The 16,012-nt window shown below is 44.0% G+C and overlaps 1 protein-coding gene and 1 non-coding gene across 3 annotated transcripts in view; one reads left to right on the forward strand and one right to left on the reverse strand.

The window, feature by feature from the left end:
• PTPRT (protein tyrosine phosphatase receptor type T) overlaps positions 1-16,012 on the forward strand; it is a 1,139,542-nt gene that overhangs the window by 25,155 nt on the left and 1,098,375 nt on the right. The gene's annotated exons all lie outside the window — the stretch shown is intronic.
• On the reverse strand, positions 1,290-1,362 carry TRNAG-UCC (transfer RNA glycine (anticodon UCC)). Its single transcript has one exon. It is a non-coding gene; the product is annotated as a tRNA-Gly (tRNA).

Raw genomic sequence — 16,012 nt, forward strand, 5'->3', positions numbered from 1 at the left:
ATTCGTTCACACCCACCAACATTGGACTTTAATGAAACCAGATGAAGCCATTGTATTCATGTCTGCCAGCCACAAAGTCACTCTTTTTCCCCTGCCACCTTTGTCTGCACAGCTGGGATTGAGTTTTTTTCAGTTTTCTCTTATAAAAACAAACAGAAAAATGGAAATGCAGGTAGTCACAGTAGTACATTTAGGCAAAGATGGAGCCTGATACAAAAACAGTGTCGACTGTTTTGCTTCCATTTATTGCTGGTCAGATAGTTCCCGTTGTGAAAGGAAATCAGATGAAGCACATGTCTGAATTGATGGGAACGTGTCCTCCAACATTGTGGCGCCAAGGCCATGTTTTGCGATAGGGAAATCTTTAAAATTACAGACTGAAAATCAGCGTTAAGGAAAAAAAGCTTCAGTGATTCGGGTACAGAGAGAAATCAACAGATCCATAGAGCTTCTGATGGGGAGATGGTTGACTCCAGAATCCTTGATCAAAAGGACAGCGTTGGGCTTCCTAATGACGCGTTTGTCCAAGAAAGTTGATGACACTGTCAGAATCACTACACAGCTGCCAAAGTAATTTTTTTAAACCATAAATCAGACCATGTTCCTCTTCTCTTTCAAATCGCATCACTTGTATTTAGAATAAAGCCCCCAGCCCAGACCATGTCCCTCTTCTCTTTCAAATCGCATCACTTGTATTTAGAATAAAGCCCCCAACCCAAACTGCTGCTTCTTGCCGCCAAGATCTGGCTCCTGAGACTGTTTTTAACCCCATCTCTCACCGTTACCACTGCCATTACTGGATTGAGTCTAGCCTGGCAGGTGGGGGTGGGGTCACCAGTCTTCACCCCATGGACCAGATCTGGCCTTGCCACCTGTTTGTGTGTGGACTGTGAAGTAAGAATGGTTTTCATGTCTTAATGGTTGTTAACAGCAAAAGGAGGACAGCATTTTGTAACACGTGGTGATGGTATGGAATTCACATTTCAGTGTCCATGAAAGAGTTATCTTGGAACACAACTTTGTCCATTTGTTTGCAGATTGCCTTTGGCAGCTTTCATGCTGCAGTGGTGGAGTTGAGTAGCGGCAAGGAGGACTGAAGCCCTGCAGAGGCTAAAGTAATTACCATTTGGCTCTCTGTAAAAAAAGGTTGGCTGACTTCTGCTCTAGCCACACTGGCCTTTTTTTCTTTTCTCGAATAGTCAAAATCTGTGCCCACCTCAGGGCCTTTGCTCATGCCTTTTTACTCATTTTTATTTTTTGGCTATGTTGCACAGCATGTGGGACCTTAGTTCCCTGAGCAGGGATTGAACCTGCGCCCTCTGCATTGGAAGGACAGCGTCTTAACCACTGGGCCACCAGGGAAGTCTCTGTTTCTTCTGCTAGGGGTGCTTCTTTGTTTCACCCTTCACACAAGTATCACTCCTGCACTTTCTGTCCCCATTAGCTTAACTTTTTTGATGTGTTAATAACATGTGCTATCTCGAAGTATTTACTTACTCATTTGTTTCTCTCACTTGAATGTAAGCTCTTGGAGGGAGCAGTTCTGTCTTACTACTTAGGAAGCACTTGGCACATCCCGGGTGCTCTGTAAATGTTTGTTGACAGACTGTGTGAATGAATGGAAAATAGTGCTGAACCTCCAGCCCGATCTCCTGCATCTCTGCCAGGACTTCCTTCTCCCCAACACAAACTCATTTTCTCCTTCGTATGAGATGTCATTTTTAGTAAGCTGAGATAATTGGATTTTAAGATAAGGCATCACAAAATTAAATTTATTGTTTGTAATTTAATTTATTTTAAAATATTTTCGCTAATCCTGAATAATCAGGAGTACACTGTAGACACTTGTGGAGTTAAGAAATGAAGCATTGACACTACAATTAAAATTTCATAATTTTTTGTGGCTCCCTCCCCACAGATAACCACCTGTACTCCACTCTCATAGTGCGTAAAGGTCTGTATATTCCAAACTTCCGATTTGCAACCAATTTTTAGGAGCCTGTTTTCTGAAAGAGAGACTGTGGAATGAATGTGCTTCTCCCTCCTCCTCCTCTTCCCACTCCGTTTTACACACACATAAGGAGGCCCCGGTGAGATGGATGTGCTCTGGGTGGATGTCCTTGGATGGCTTTCCCCAGGGACACTAGTCCAGTGGAGGGACCCCAGAACTGTAACATGACATGTGAGAACCAGCCCCTGCCTGACACATCCAGCCTGCTCTTCAGCTCCCGGTGACGGCACGGACCGTGAGAACACTTTGATGCCATCGAGGGCAAGTGTGATTTGGGTTTAGCGCGGACGTCACAAAGCCAGCACTCTGCCTCAGTTGTTGGCCACAGATGTTCATCTTGGAGATTCAAAAGCTGCTAAGCAGCTGCTGTTCATGGAAAATCTTAGGAGGCCTGGCTGCAGTACTTGGTAGGTCATCCTTGCTGCTGTCAAATGTGGGTCTCTGTTCTGTCCCCAGCAATTCCTTTGTTCCACCAGTGTTTGCTGAGTTCCCTCTCTGGGTCATTCACTGGAGCTCCATCAGCAGGGCAGACACAAAGGACCATTCCTGTGCTCAAGGAGCTTCCTCTCTGGTTTGGGGAAACGGATGGGCATGTTTGTGGTCATGGTATAGAGACAGTAGATGTGTTGATAAAGGGCAAAATGGCAACCCACTCCAGTGTTCTTGCCTGGAGAATCCCAGGGACGGGGGAGCCTGGTGGGCTTCTGTCTATGGGGTCACACAGAGTCGGACACGACTGAAGTGACGTAGCAGCAGCAGCAGCAGAGGGCAGCCTGGAGAACAGCTTACTTGGGTGGAGCCAGGGATGGTTTCTGGTAGACAGTGAGGCTTCGTTGCGGGGTAGTGAGGCAGGTGGGGACATGGGAGAACTGCAGATCACTGAAAAGCCAAGCCCTTTGGTATGGTTGGAGCCATAGAGGCTGAATTAGTGTGGCAGGAGGGAAAGGGAGGGGCAGGGAGGAGTGAGAGGCAGCCCCTTGACCTGATCCAAAAAGGCTTGACTCCTTTGCTGCTTCTGAGTCCAGAACCATGGAGACCTCTGTCGGTAGGGAGCCAGTGTTATAGTTGCCAGGGGTCACTGAGATGGTTTTGGGCATTGACAGTTGTGTGCTTCGGTGGGTGATTCAGAGTAGCTCAGCACAGAATAACTTTTGCTTCTGCAGAAAGCTGTTACTCTTTGCTTTCTGTGCATTTGTTAACAAAACAAAAGCTTTAGAGTCAGACACTGGCTTTGTCTTCTGACCCTAGGAAGTTACTGAGTCTAGCTGTGCCTCAGTTTCATCATCATTTAAAAGGGTATAATCATAAAACCCACTGCATAGGATCGTTGTGAGAATTTAATCAGTTACTATATATATAAAGCACATAATAAGCACACATTCAGTGGTCTCTATTACTACTGTTTGTTTTATTGATCCCCCTAAATGTGTACCATGCTTGTTTAATTACATCTCCCTGATTCCTGTCCTCCAGTTTCAAATACAGGAATCACCATATTAGCATGGCAATGCTGCAATAATAATCCACTGAGTCGATGTAAATAAGGAACATCTGTGCAATATTTATGACCCATAAAACACAGTTATACTCTAAAATGTTGTTCTAATCCCAAGTAGGTCACTGCAGTGGTCCATGATCAGAGGACCCTCCTGGGGCCCTGGGCTGTGTTCACTGAGGTCTGTGCCAGCCAGCCCAGATGGGGACGGGCACTGCCACATGGCAGTTGGCGAAAATTAGACGCCTGAGGGTTTTTTTGCCCATCAGAGCAAAAAATGAGTTATCTTTTTGCAGGAAAAATAGGGTGAAGGTGCTTTTAAAATCAAGAACAGCCAGCTTTCAGTTGCCTGCGTGGGTTTAAACACTCGCTGGACTGTATAGCGGATATTTAAAATCCCAGTGTGGTTTCCTCACCTTCAGTGCATTTCTGTCACGTGTGTGACCATTTTGTTACCATTTTTGCTTGGGTGTCCAGGAAACTCTGAGTCAGATTTGCAGCCCCATCTTAGTCATTATGTATGAGCTTGCAATAGGTGATTTTTCTAATACCTCTCTTCCCTTTGATCTTCTTCCATTTATTCTTGTGTTCTTATATTCTCTTTGGATTGTATGTATGTTTTTTTAAAGTCAGCTAACCTTTAAACGCTTTAATGAACATGTCAGGGTAACGCTAGGCTCTTCCTGCTTGTCATTTGATATGTTCATAGAGTCTGCACACTCATTTCCATTATAGGCTAAGAAAAACGCAACCAGCAAGACAGATCTGCTAAGTGTCCAAGTCAAGTTCAGTATAGTGTGTACAGGGCTCAGCTAGCTTGTTCTGCAAAGGGTCAGAGAAGCAGAGACAGTATGTAATTGAATGGGTCAGCTGTGTTCCAATAAAACTTTATGTACAAAAACAAGCAGCTGACCCTTAGGTCGTGGTTTTCTGATCCCTGTGTTGGTGTAATGTGCATGAGTTTGGCCACCTGATGTGAAGAGCTGACTCATTAGAAAAGACCCTGATGCTGGGAATGATTGAAGTCAGGAGGAGAAGGGGATGACAGAGGATGAGATGGTTGGATGGCATCACCAACTTAATGGACAGGAGTTTGAGCAATCTCTGGGAGATGGTGAAGGACAGGGAAGCCTGGTGTGCTGCAGGCTGTGGGGTTGCAAAGAGTCGGACACGACTGAGTGACTGAACAACAATATGTAGAGTATGTAATTCACTAGTCACTAAGTGTCCACCTCAGTGAACTGTCATCACAGGATGATGCTGCCATGAAACCATCCCCGAGGCCAGGAAGTTAGAACAGGGCCAGGGTCCTGAAGTGCCCCCACGCCTCTTCCCAGATGTTACCTGTCTCTACCACAGAGGAAATAAATAAATAAATAATTTACACATAATAAATAAATTTTTCATTCCATTAAGTCCCACATATGAAAACATCATAGATTAAAAAAAATCACTCTCAAGAGGCAGACCTAACACATGGTCAGCATATATGACTGACTTTGGCATCACACTCAAATGACTGATAAGCCCTTTGAGTTTCAGTTCTTTTACTTGTAAAATGGGGATGTTAGTGCTTATATTGGGGGCCGTATGAAATATTAATTGGATGCCATACTTGCGGTCTTGAATGCAGTCCTGTGTCCAGAGACCATGTAAGTTAATTTCTCATCAGTGAGATCACCTTTTCCACACTGGCAGGTATCTCTTGGGGATGGTGCTAACTCTACATAGAGAGGAATTCTTCGTCAGCTGGACTTATTTGTGAGTCCATCACCAAGCCCAGTTAGCCTCAAGTGTGGTCGGCTTCTTTCAGATTCATTCTGGCTGTTGGATGCCTCCGTGAGGGCTCCATTGGTGTTTTTCCCAGAACACCAAACAAATGACCGTTGTGGGGGTTTCCTGGCGCCGAGACCTCCCAGCTCATTTGTATTCCGGTGGCTTCTTGTTCACACATGAGCACTTGTCTCCCGGGCCCAAGTCTGACTCGGCTGTGTGGGCTGGTGGGTGGCACCGGGCAGGCCTGCTTCCTGCGGGGGCCCTTTTAAGATTGGTCTTTTTTGGAGGGGAGGGGTGGGCAGAAAGGATCAACTCTTTTTGGGAGACGACTTGCCAGTGCCTGTGTGAGCAGTGCAGCGGTGTGCCCGCGGTGGTGCTGAATGTAATCAGGTTATGAATGACTCTGTCTTCACTGATTTGCTTTGGAGATAAAAGGTCCTGATGAGGTGGGTGCGACCAACAGCAGCAGCAGAAGTCAAACGTACCTTGGGGACATGAATGGCCATCTTTACTCTCAAAGCACCTCTACTTCCTCCATCCAGAAAGGGGTATTGAGAGAGATCATTATCCATGTCGGAGAGTCCATTAAGGGGAAGGAGTGCTTTGTAGCCAGAGAGCAAGGCCATAAAACCGAAAATGCCCTTTTGAAAGGGCCCCTGTGGCCTGCGAGGAAGCAAGCTTTTCCCTTTATGTGAGAAGGGAGTAATGGGGAGAAGACGAAAGAGAGAAACAAAACTGAAATTCTTCGGGTCAGACGCCGCGCCCGAGGCTTTGACAAACACGGTTTTGTAAAACCCTCAAGCCAACTCCAAGCCGCAGAGATTATTGTATATAATAATCTATGATCTAGATAATGATAATCTATAGTATCTAGATATATAATAGATATATACTAATCTATGATATCTATAGATGATATATTTATATCGTCTATAAAATCCGCCCCCACCCCCTCATTTTATAGATGAAAACTAGGCTTGGAGAAGGTAGGGTGGACTACCTGGGTGTCAGTGGCAAAACCTTATTGGATGGTGATGCCGGTGTGTGTCCCGCCCACATCCGGTGCCCCAGCCAATTGCAGTGCGTCTCTTTCTCCAACCCAGCGTCCGTGCCCCGCCCCCACCTGCAAGTAGCTCTCACCCTGATTGACAGGAGTTGGTGGATCAGCATGTCTACTCCCTCACCTTCTGGTGGGATGGTCCTGTGTTCTACCGGTGGGGTTAACTTCCAGCTCCCCACAGTGGTCATTTACTTGATACCACATCCTGTGTTGGCTTCTTTCCTTCCATTTCTCGTTCACCAATGTTTCTTAGGATTGCTTTCGAAGTAAACTATTTGTTCTGTAATCCTGGTCACAGGATCTGCCTCTCGGGGACCTTACGCTAAGTCAAATACTACTACGACGACTAATTACAGCGTGATAATTAATTGCTGATGTTTACCGAGCAGTTCCTAAGTCTCAAGTGCTGTGCTAAGCTGTTTCCATGGGTCTTGTCACTAACTCTTCCCTAACAGACCCGTGAGGTGGGTGTTATTATCATTTTACCCATGCGGGAACTGAGGTTCAGAGAGGTAGAGTGATTTGTCCAAGGTCACACAGCTAAGGAGGCACACCTTTAACAGAGCTGGGATCCCTCTTCTAGATTTTCAGATCGTGTGTCCCCAACAGGCTGCCTGTTTTTATACTAGTTTCCTTGATAACGTTTGGCTTGTTGTGGGGTGGAATTGTCTGAGGGGGTGCCCGTTTGGTATTGAAAAAGTGCTCGCTCCTGTCCAGAGAACAGCTCTGGGCGAACTAACAAGGAGGGTCTTCTCTCTTTTTCCTTCGTATGTTCCATCAGTGCAAGGTACTTGTTGTTTCTTGTCTGTTTCCATCTCCCACCCCCAGTAAGATGTAAACCAAAGAGGTCTTTTTGTTTTTTTATTACTGTGTTCCAGTGCCTGGCATTCAAAATAGGTGTTGAATGAAGAGGCAAGTGATTTCTAATAACTGATTCATCCCACCCAGCCCACCGCCTTTGCATGAATCCTGGCCAAGCAGCTGATCAGAATGTGTGCGCCCCACCTCTAACCACAGAAGGTTCAGCAGAGAGCTCCCATTACAAGCCAAGCAAAGAAGCCACTGTTGCGGGCATCTCCTAATCATGCTGGACACAGCAGTCTAGCTGTGGCCTCTTTCCACTGTGTCGTCAGGAGTTGATAAGAACCCAGAGCTGATAAGAACATGGCGTGTTCACTGTTGCTTGGGAGCGGTGTGGATAGTGTGCCAAGGAGCCAGGTGAAAGGATGAACAGGTTTCAAAGTGGTGGAGGGGAGTTCTCAATGGAGGACTGCTGAGTACAGGGCTTAATTTTTGTAAAGAGAGCAACTTGACGAGTGACTTAGCCCTTTTCACATAGGTGGAAGGGTCTTGTGTACAGGATTCAGGCTGCTAATTTCTGAAGAGTAAGAAATCAATTTATATTTTTAGAGGGAGTTAAGTAGTTGTGAAGGAAGATCTCTTGTGTAGGAGAGTATTAATGGCATTAACAGTTTGATGTTTCCTTCCCCCAAAGACCTGAGGATGTAGAAGGTGAGGATCGTCTCACCTGGAAGGGACTTGCTGCAGTTCTCTTTCCTGGGGGAGGGATAGAGCCATCTCCAGAAGTTTCTCTATAAGCCATCTAATTCCGAAAGGCTGACTGTGCTCCATCACCTTTCTTGGGGTGGAGTGGTTTAGGGGACCTGGATCTTGAAGTAGGAATAGGAATTGGCCTTTAAGAAGAGCAAGGGAATTGGAGGTGAGGGAATTAAATAGAGATGTCATGTGTCACCAGTGGTAAAGAACCCACCTGCTAATGCAGGAGACATGGGTTCGATCCCTGGGTTGGGAAGATCCCCTGGAGAAGGACACAGCAACCCACTCCAGTATTCTTGCCTAGGAAATCCCATGGATGGAGAAACCTGGCGGGCTACACAGCCCATAGGGTCACAAAGAGTCGGACGCGACTGAAGCGACTGAGCATGCATACATGCAGAATCCTGAGTCAGCACTGCAGGTTTAGGGAGCCCTGTGAGCTGGTGAGACTGGCAGGAAAGGGATGTGGTGGGAAAAAGGGCTGGAGATCCAGGAGGGCCCTCACTACCTGTTGACACACCAAGGAATTGTGAGGACAATGGGAAGCCACTGACAGGTTCATAGTAGGAATATGATGTAATTCAGTTTTCTCTCGAAATAATGATTCTCATGGTTGGTAAAAGGATGAATCAGAAAAGACAAGACTAAGGGAGGGGTATCTAGGGTAATTCAGGTTAAGGCTTGTCAATTTGGGATAAAAGCAACTCTGTGTGTGTGCCTGCACACGTTGTGATAATTGATGAGGAAATGAATTTGATGTCATCTTATGGAGGGAAAGGAGCTCTCTAGGGTATATCTCCCCAGGACCCTTAATACAGGATATAGATGGTCACAGGAACCCCTTCTGTTCAGCCTACTCAGCATCAGTGCTCCCTTTCTTTCTCCTGATTACACTTAGATTTTTACTCTCTTTCCTTAGGATATCACTCCTGACAACCTCACCCCCATCCTTCAATCTGTGATCTGGTCTTAACCAATCAGAGTTAACTCAACTTTCTTAGGCTCAGTGATTGCTTGCACCAGTTAGCTCATACATTTCCTTGGACACAGCAGTTGGTGAATAAGTGGACATGTTGACCCCATCTGGGCCAATGAGGAGATGGAGGGGATGGCAGTCCCGCCTCTTCCTCTGGATGTAACCTTCACCTTGGATGTGAGAACTGACTAATGGCTCTGGCAACTAAGGGTTTTCATTTAGATGCCTCAAGGCTAAATTTCAGGCCGTTTGATTCTGCTACTGCTTCTCAGTGCATATTTGTTTATAAGTGTTTGTTTAAAACACTGCGTTTTAACCTGAAGGCAAAGAACTAAGCTTTATACAGACACACATACTCAACATTCTTTTTTATTTGGAAAAAAGAAGGTAAAGCCCAAAACCACAATTCATCTACAGTTCTTTTGCTTTATTTATCTGAATTACATACAGTAAGAAGTTTCTATCTCCCTAGCCTACTGGCTCTTCCATTCCAGCACACACAGGGCTTACTATTACTTTCTGCTTCATGTATATCCTTTCTTTTTCCTGTGAGTATACAGACACATCTATGTGCCAACACACATACATACTTTTAAAACTACGTTTCAGTCGTGCTATATACATTGGTCTCCAAACTCAAGGTGCTTAGCTTCGTGGAAAGGAGTGGTGAGAGGGACAGTGTTCTCTGTTTGTCTTCAGCACGTCTTTGCTTCTGTTTGTCTTTCCTTTTTGGTGTTTTTTTTATTGGTCATATTTTGACCATACTGCATGGCATGCAGGATCGTAGTTCCTGGACCAGGGATTGAACTCATGCCCCTGCGTTGACAGTTCGGAATCTTAACCACTGGGCCATCAGGGAAGTCCCTCATGTGTTTCTTTTGTCTTTATATATCTGGTAGTAACTGGCTTCACCATATACTTTGTGTTCACATTTGCCCCTGGGTAAATACCCCTTAGTCTTTGGACAACGAAGAATATTTCAGCTTCCTCTGAACCTTCCTCTAAACTTTTTTGGCCAGTACATGACAGCCTAATAGGGAATGAGGGAGTAGATAAAATCTGGTTGAAGGGTAAAAATGGGGAACAAGTGAGTAAAAAAAAATCAGGGAAATGTTTAAGTAATACAATCTCCATTTCAGGTTTTGGAATTGAATGCCAAGTGCAGAATGTTAAATGGGACATTTTCAGAGCTTGGGAGAAGTTTGATATATAGGATGTAATTAAGAGGCTGAGGAGAGTGCCGTTTTTTATATCCTCTACTTGTCACTTGTGCAGATTTGATTTCAAATATGATTTTTGAGGTTACAAGGGTAATTAATTGGATGGTCTCTTCCAGGAACTATCATTCACCTGAGTAACATCCTTTAAATTGATAGACCCAGAGAAAGAGTAGGTGAAGGGAAATACAAGAGGCTGTGCACTTTTTCATTTAACTGCTATTTATTTGGTCCCTACTATGTGCTGCGGACCTTGTTGCTGAGGTTAGGAGGTACAATGGAGATGGCACAGCGTTGAGAGACCTTGTCTAATTTGACAGGGGACAGAGAATGCAAACCTATAGGCTCGTTCCTTTGGGATATGTATCTGGGTCCTAGATCAGGACTGGATAGATGCCTGACTGGATGCCTTCACTTGAATAAGCCTAATTCATTTTATTTTTTAAATCTAATTATAGATTATTTAAACAAGATCAGCCCATTTAAGAAAGTGATGATATCAGAGAACAAGGAGCAAAGAAAGGTATCTGCTCTCTGTTAAGCGATCCTGCTACCTAGAGGCAGCCACTTCAGTATTTTGGTAAATTTTCTTTCAATCTTTTGTTAAAAACTGAATTGTAGTTGATTTACAATGTTGTGTTAGTTTCAGGTACGCAGCACAGGGATTCAGCTATACATACGTGTGTGTGTCTGTGTGTGTGTGTCTCTGTGTGTGTGTGTCTGTGTGTGTCTGTGTGTGTGTGTGTCTGTGTGTGTGTGTGTCTGTGTGTGTGTGCTCAGTTGCTCAGTCATATCTGACTCTTTGCGACCCTGTGGACTGTAGCCCGCCAGGCTCCTCTGTCCATTAATTTTCTAGGCAAGAATACCTGCGTGGTTGCCACTTCCTACTCCACAGGAATATATATGTATATATTTGCATATAATTTTAAGATTCTTTCCCCTCACAGGTTATTAAAAAATAATGAGGATAGTTCCCTGTGCTGTACAGTAGGTCCTGGGCCTACTCTTAAAATGTAATTGTCAGATTATTTATTTAGTCTTTGAGCCTAAACTCAAACTTGCACATGGGACAGAGGCTTCTCCTGTGCAGTTCCCATATTTGATGAAACTATTGTTTCCATGATCAGGAATGAATCCAGAATGAAGCCTTTAATCCTTGTCCACGCGTCAGTGTAAAAGATAGTGTCCGTTCCTGAATACCCTTCCTGGACCCAGAATGTGGCTGGATCCAGCAGCTGGTTTGCCAGGGTCATCCTTCTCCATCCTCAGAAGTGTACTCCATCCATCGGGAGTGTGCCTCCAGTCTCACGAGTCTTCTCGTTCTTGGTACCTTAACTTTGATGCGTCTGTGGATTGAATGGAGTATGCCTTTGATTAGAAAAGTAAGAGTTCGTGAATGTGTTTTATTTATTCAGATTTGGAGAAGAATTCCTGGATTCAATTCATAATTCTCAGAGTTATTCGAACTCTTTGAGACTCAGTTTTCTCATTGTTAGAGTCCTTTTGGTTCTTTATTAACGCTTCTTGTTGGAAGCTTTCTGTTCCTATGTCATTTTTACCCCATTGGAGTGCCAAAATTAGAGACAGACTCTTTAATATTTAGGTGGAGAATCTTCAGGACATCTCAGACCAACTGTGATCTGTCTGTCCATTTCCTTCGCAAACATGAGGTTAAACATGGAGGTAGACTGTGCCTGCCTTCATCTCTAGGGAGGCAGAACATTCCATTGTGTGGGCTGTAGTAATTTTCTTCTAGTGTTTCTTTTCTCCTTGGAGCTGAGAGAGATTCAGATGTTTGATGACCATTTGGGGGTCATGACAACAGTTGTGATTGTGGCTTTTGGGAAGGGCAGTTCTGACCACATAAATAGGAGCCTCCAGCAGATATAACAGATCACTGGTTAGGCATGTAGACCACAGTATTATTACAGGTCACTTTTCCCTTTTCCTGAGATCCATTTGAGATGTCTCCAAGTTTTCTAGTCCAGGAGTGCCTTAGTTTATGCAAATAATGAACACAGTGGAGAACAGACTTCAGGGTGAGGTCAGCTGTAGGGCTGTATTCCTTGGCTCCAGCCAGGTGCTGCCATGAAGCAGCTTGGGCTTAATCTTGCCCAAACTTGTATTTTCAAGAGAAATCTAACTTTTTGTGGGAAATCTCCTGATTTTAAATATTGGCCACTTTTAAAATAAAAGATATTCTATAGTGTGGATCCAACAGAATCTAAGTATGGGCCACTAGTTGGATGAGAATTATCTAGAAATTCCCTTCTGGTCTTTCCAGTTGAGAATTCTGTATTCCGTTCTTCATCCTCTCCTCCCTGCAGACTTACAGGGTGTTCAGTTTCCTCTCCTGGGCCCTTAACAATTTCCCTTCTACTTGGAATGAGTCTAGGTTCTTGCCGTTACTACTGAAAATATGAGACCAAGAGACCACAGTGTTACAGAGGCTGTGCAGCACTTGGGATAAACTGTGTTCTTGCAAATCAAAATACAGCAGCCGTCAATGAGGGTTTTGATTTATGCTGTTACAGCAAGAGCCCCCTACTGCTTGATGTGTGTCCTGCCCAACTGAGATTGCATGAGGGCCTTTCACATACAGTATCTCATTTAATCCTCATGCTGTACAGGGAGTGAGGTGGTGTGACCTCCACTTTATGGAAGCTCTGTGAGGTTTGAGCTCTTGCTCAAAGATGCACAGCTGGTAAGGGACAGAGCCTAGCTTCCTTGTCCATTTCTTCCACTCCAGTGCGGGCTAGAGCCTAGCTTCTTTGTCCATTTCTTCCACTCCAGTGCGGGCTATGTGGCTTCCGGTTCATAGAGGTGTTGTTTCCCTCTATCCATAAAAGGCCTTCCTGGAGCTGCCTTGCACATAGTAGGTTCTTTTAATTACCTTTCTTTGTAATGATAATATGAAGTTGGCTTTGCTCCAGTGGGTAGAATTAGTCTAGAGGAGACAGTTTTTTCATGGCATAAATGAGCCTTTTAAAACCTGAATGACATGACAAAGTTAATTTTGAGAAAATACAAAAGAAAGGCAAATATTTACCTATATTTACTTTATTAAAATGTAATGCACAGAAGCATATTTTTTAGAAGTGATAAATCGATTTGCTCACAAAGGAATCTTGGAGAAAGAAAAGTACCACATTTAAAAATTATATACAGTTCTATAATTGCACAAACCAAATACGTGTTTTATTTGTAATTTCATTGGTAATATATGTAATTACGTGAGAAAACAAGCAAAGCAAACTGTGTTCCAAGCGAACATGAATCAACACTTTTTTTCCTTTTCTCCAGTTACTCTGCAGCATTAATTTGTCTTGCAGAAGTACGAATATCACACAGACATTGAAAAAAAAAACATCCCTGACCTACCTCAGGCACTTTAACGATTTCTCAAGCAGGAGATACTGATGTTTTGTAGTCTTGGAGGTGAGAGTGAAACCCATCTTACTTCTTCACTTTTGCTGCCTTTTTTTTTTTTTTGTCTATGAAAAAGGTAGCAGACGGTTCATTTTTGAGGTATACTGAAACTACCACCACTGCACCTGCGCCTCCAGAGTGGTTCTGCTATGGGTAATTTCTTCCTGAAGAAACCAACCCACATATTCTTTATTCCTTCTGCAAAAAAAAAAAAATAGCTAGGCTGGTTTAGGCATAATGATGCATTGTTTGGAAATGCACTTTCTTTTAAGAAATTCAGGGCTTATGTGGAATGTAATTCTCAGATTTCTGGGGAGTTATTCATTGAATCATTCCTTCAGACAATTATAAAGCTCCTGCTGTGTGCATCAGCTGCTTCGCTGGGCTCAGGGGTTACAGAGAGGAAGTACCCAGTTCCTATTTTATGTAGATGCAGTCTGGTCTGGTGAGGGAAAGACGTAAAAATAAGTATGATGTGGTGTGGAAAGTGCTGAGAAGCACAGGCGGAGAACCAGGAGACTCTGAGGAAGGGGAGTCCAGAGACCTCCCATGCTGGTGATGAGTCTGGAAGGACTAGATCGGACTGTGACGGGTACCTCTTGCCCCAGGAATAAGGTGAAGAAGGGTTGATGAGAGTGCGTGCCAGGCAAGGGTGTTGGACGCACCGGGGGATGTGGGTCCCCCAGTGGGATGTGAATGCTTGAGGCACATTCTAAGAGCTGTCATTTCTGTGGAGTTGAGAGGGAAGGTCAGGAGTGAGGGTGTGACAGGAGATGAGGTTTAAGCATGAAGGGAGAACATACCTCCCAGCCTAGAGATGTGCAGATGTAATCAGTAATCTGTGTTTAGGTCATGAACTACTTTTTTTTTGAATTAAGGTATTATTGACTTACAATACTGTGTTAGTTTCAGGCGTACAGCAAAGTGATTCAGTTACACACATATATAGATATGATTTTTCAGTGTTTTTCCATTATAGTTTGTATAAGATATTGAATGTACTTCCCTGTACTATACACTAAATCCTTGTTGTTATCTGTTTTATATATAGTAGTGTGTATCTGTTAATCCCATACTCCTAATTTATCTCTCCCCACTTTCGTAACCATAAGTTTTTTGTATGTCTGTGAGTCTGTCTGTTTTGTAGTTAAGTTTGTTTGTAGATCATATATAAGTGATATCATATGCTACTTGTCTTTCTCTGACTGACTTGACTTAGTGTGATAATCTCTGTTTCCATCCATATTGCTGCAAATGGCATTATTTCATTCTTTTTTATGACTGAGTAGTATTCCATTGTGTATGTATGTATATACACATATCCATACATACCACATCTTCTTTATCCATTTCTCTCTTGACAGGCATTTAGGTTGCTTCCATTTCTTGGCTATTGTGCATAGTGCTGCTGTGAACATTGGGGTGCACGTGTCTTTTGCAGTTAGCACACTCATGAACTTTTATTATACCTTCTCTGCAGCTCCTTCCCATAGGGCCTTTGCTTTGCTGGAGGAGGTCTTCTGTGGATTTAATCTCTTGTCTTGGATTATTGAGTTATCTGTGATGTCTAATTCTATGGGACGGGTTGCCAAGGGTGGGAGCCCTAACGTCTGCTGCTGGCTTTGCCTTTCACCAGGTTCACCTTTAATCTGCGGGTTTCTTGGAGCTCTGTCCACAAACAGAGATGGAGGGATGGCACTGTTCTTGGAGGAGTATTTGTAGACACCTAGCAGTTTTGGGCTCTGGAGGCGTGAGATGGAGAAGGACGACTCTTGGGAACATGCAGAGAAACAGAATACAGAGGTGGCCTTGCTCCTTGCTCCTCCAGTCTCCTTTCACTTTTTATCAGATTCTCCCATGTAGACTTAAAATGTCAGCAAACCAGAGACTGTGGGATGCATTATTGAATCCCACCTGTGTTGGTCAGGATATTAATATTGCTTAATTCCTTCGTGTTCAGCAAACATTTATGGAGTGTCAGGCTCTGTGTTCAGTCTCACGTCTCTGCCATTAACAAGTCCCTGGCCTTGTGGGGAGGGAGAATGAATTGCTGAGGGATTTCTGACTGTGGGATGTGTAAGATGGTATGATGATGATGAAGATGATGATTTAGGAAGAATATATAGGCAATATTGCCATGGTTACCTCTTGTCCCAGGGATGGGGAGAGCTGGTGAGAATGCATCAGGCAGGGGTGATGGATGTGCTGACGTTTGTTGAGACTCTGTTGTGCATAGAGATTATCCTGTGTCCATTTTAGGAGAGGTGTGCTATAGTCTCGCGTTTCATTGTTGAGGAAACTGACGCATGGGGGCAGTTTCTGGTAAGTGGAGGAGGCAGAATTCAGACCCTGGGTGGTTACTAGCTGATGGGCATGGAGGAGGTTGTAGTCAGTTACATCTCAGAGGTGGTGCCCCTTTAGTGAATATCCTGAAGGAGAAATATCCAGAGGGACAACCTGAGGCAGAGTGTGTTTAGTTAAAGGAGAACTG

This window comes from Moschus berezovskii, chromosome 15, assembly GCF_049115385.1.
Source record: "Moschus berezovskii isolate FMDL1 chromosome 15, NW_MosBer_1.0, whole genome shotgun sequence".
Classification (NCBI taxonomy): Eukaryota; Metazoa; Chordata; class Mammalia; order Artiodactyla; family Moschidae; genus Moschus; species Moschus berezovskii.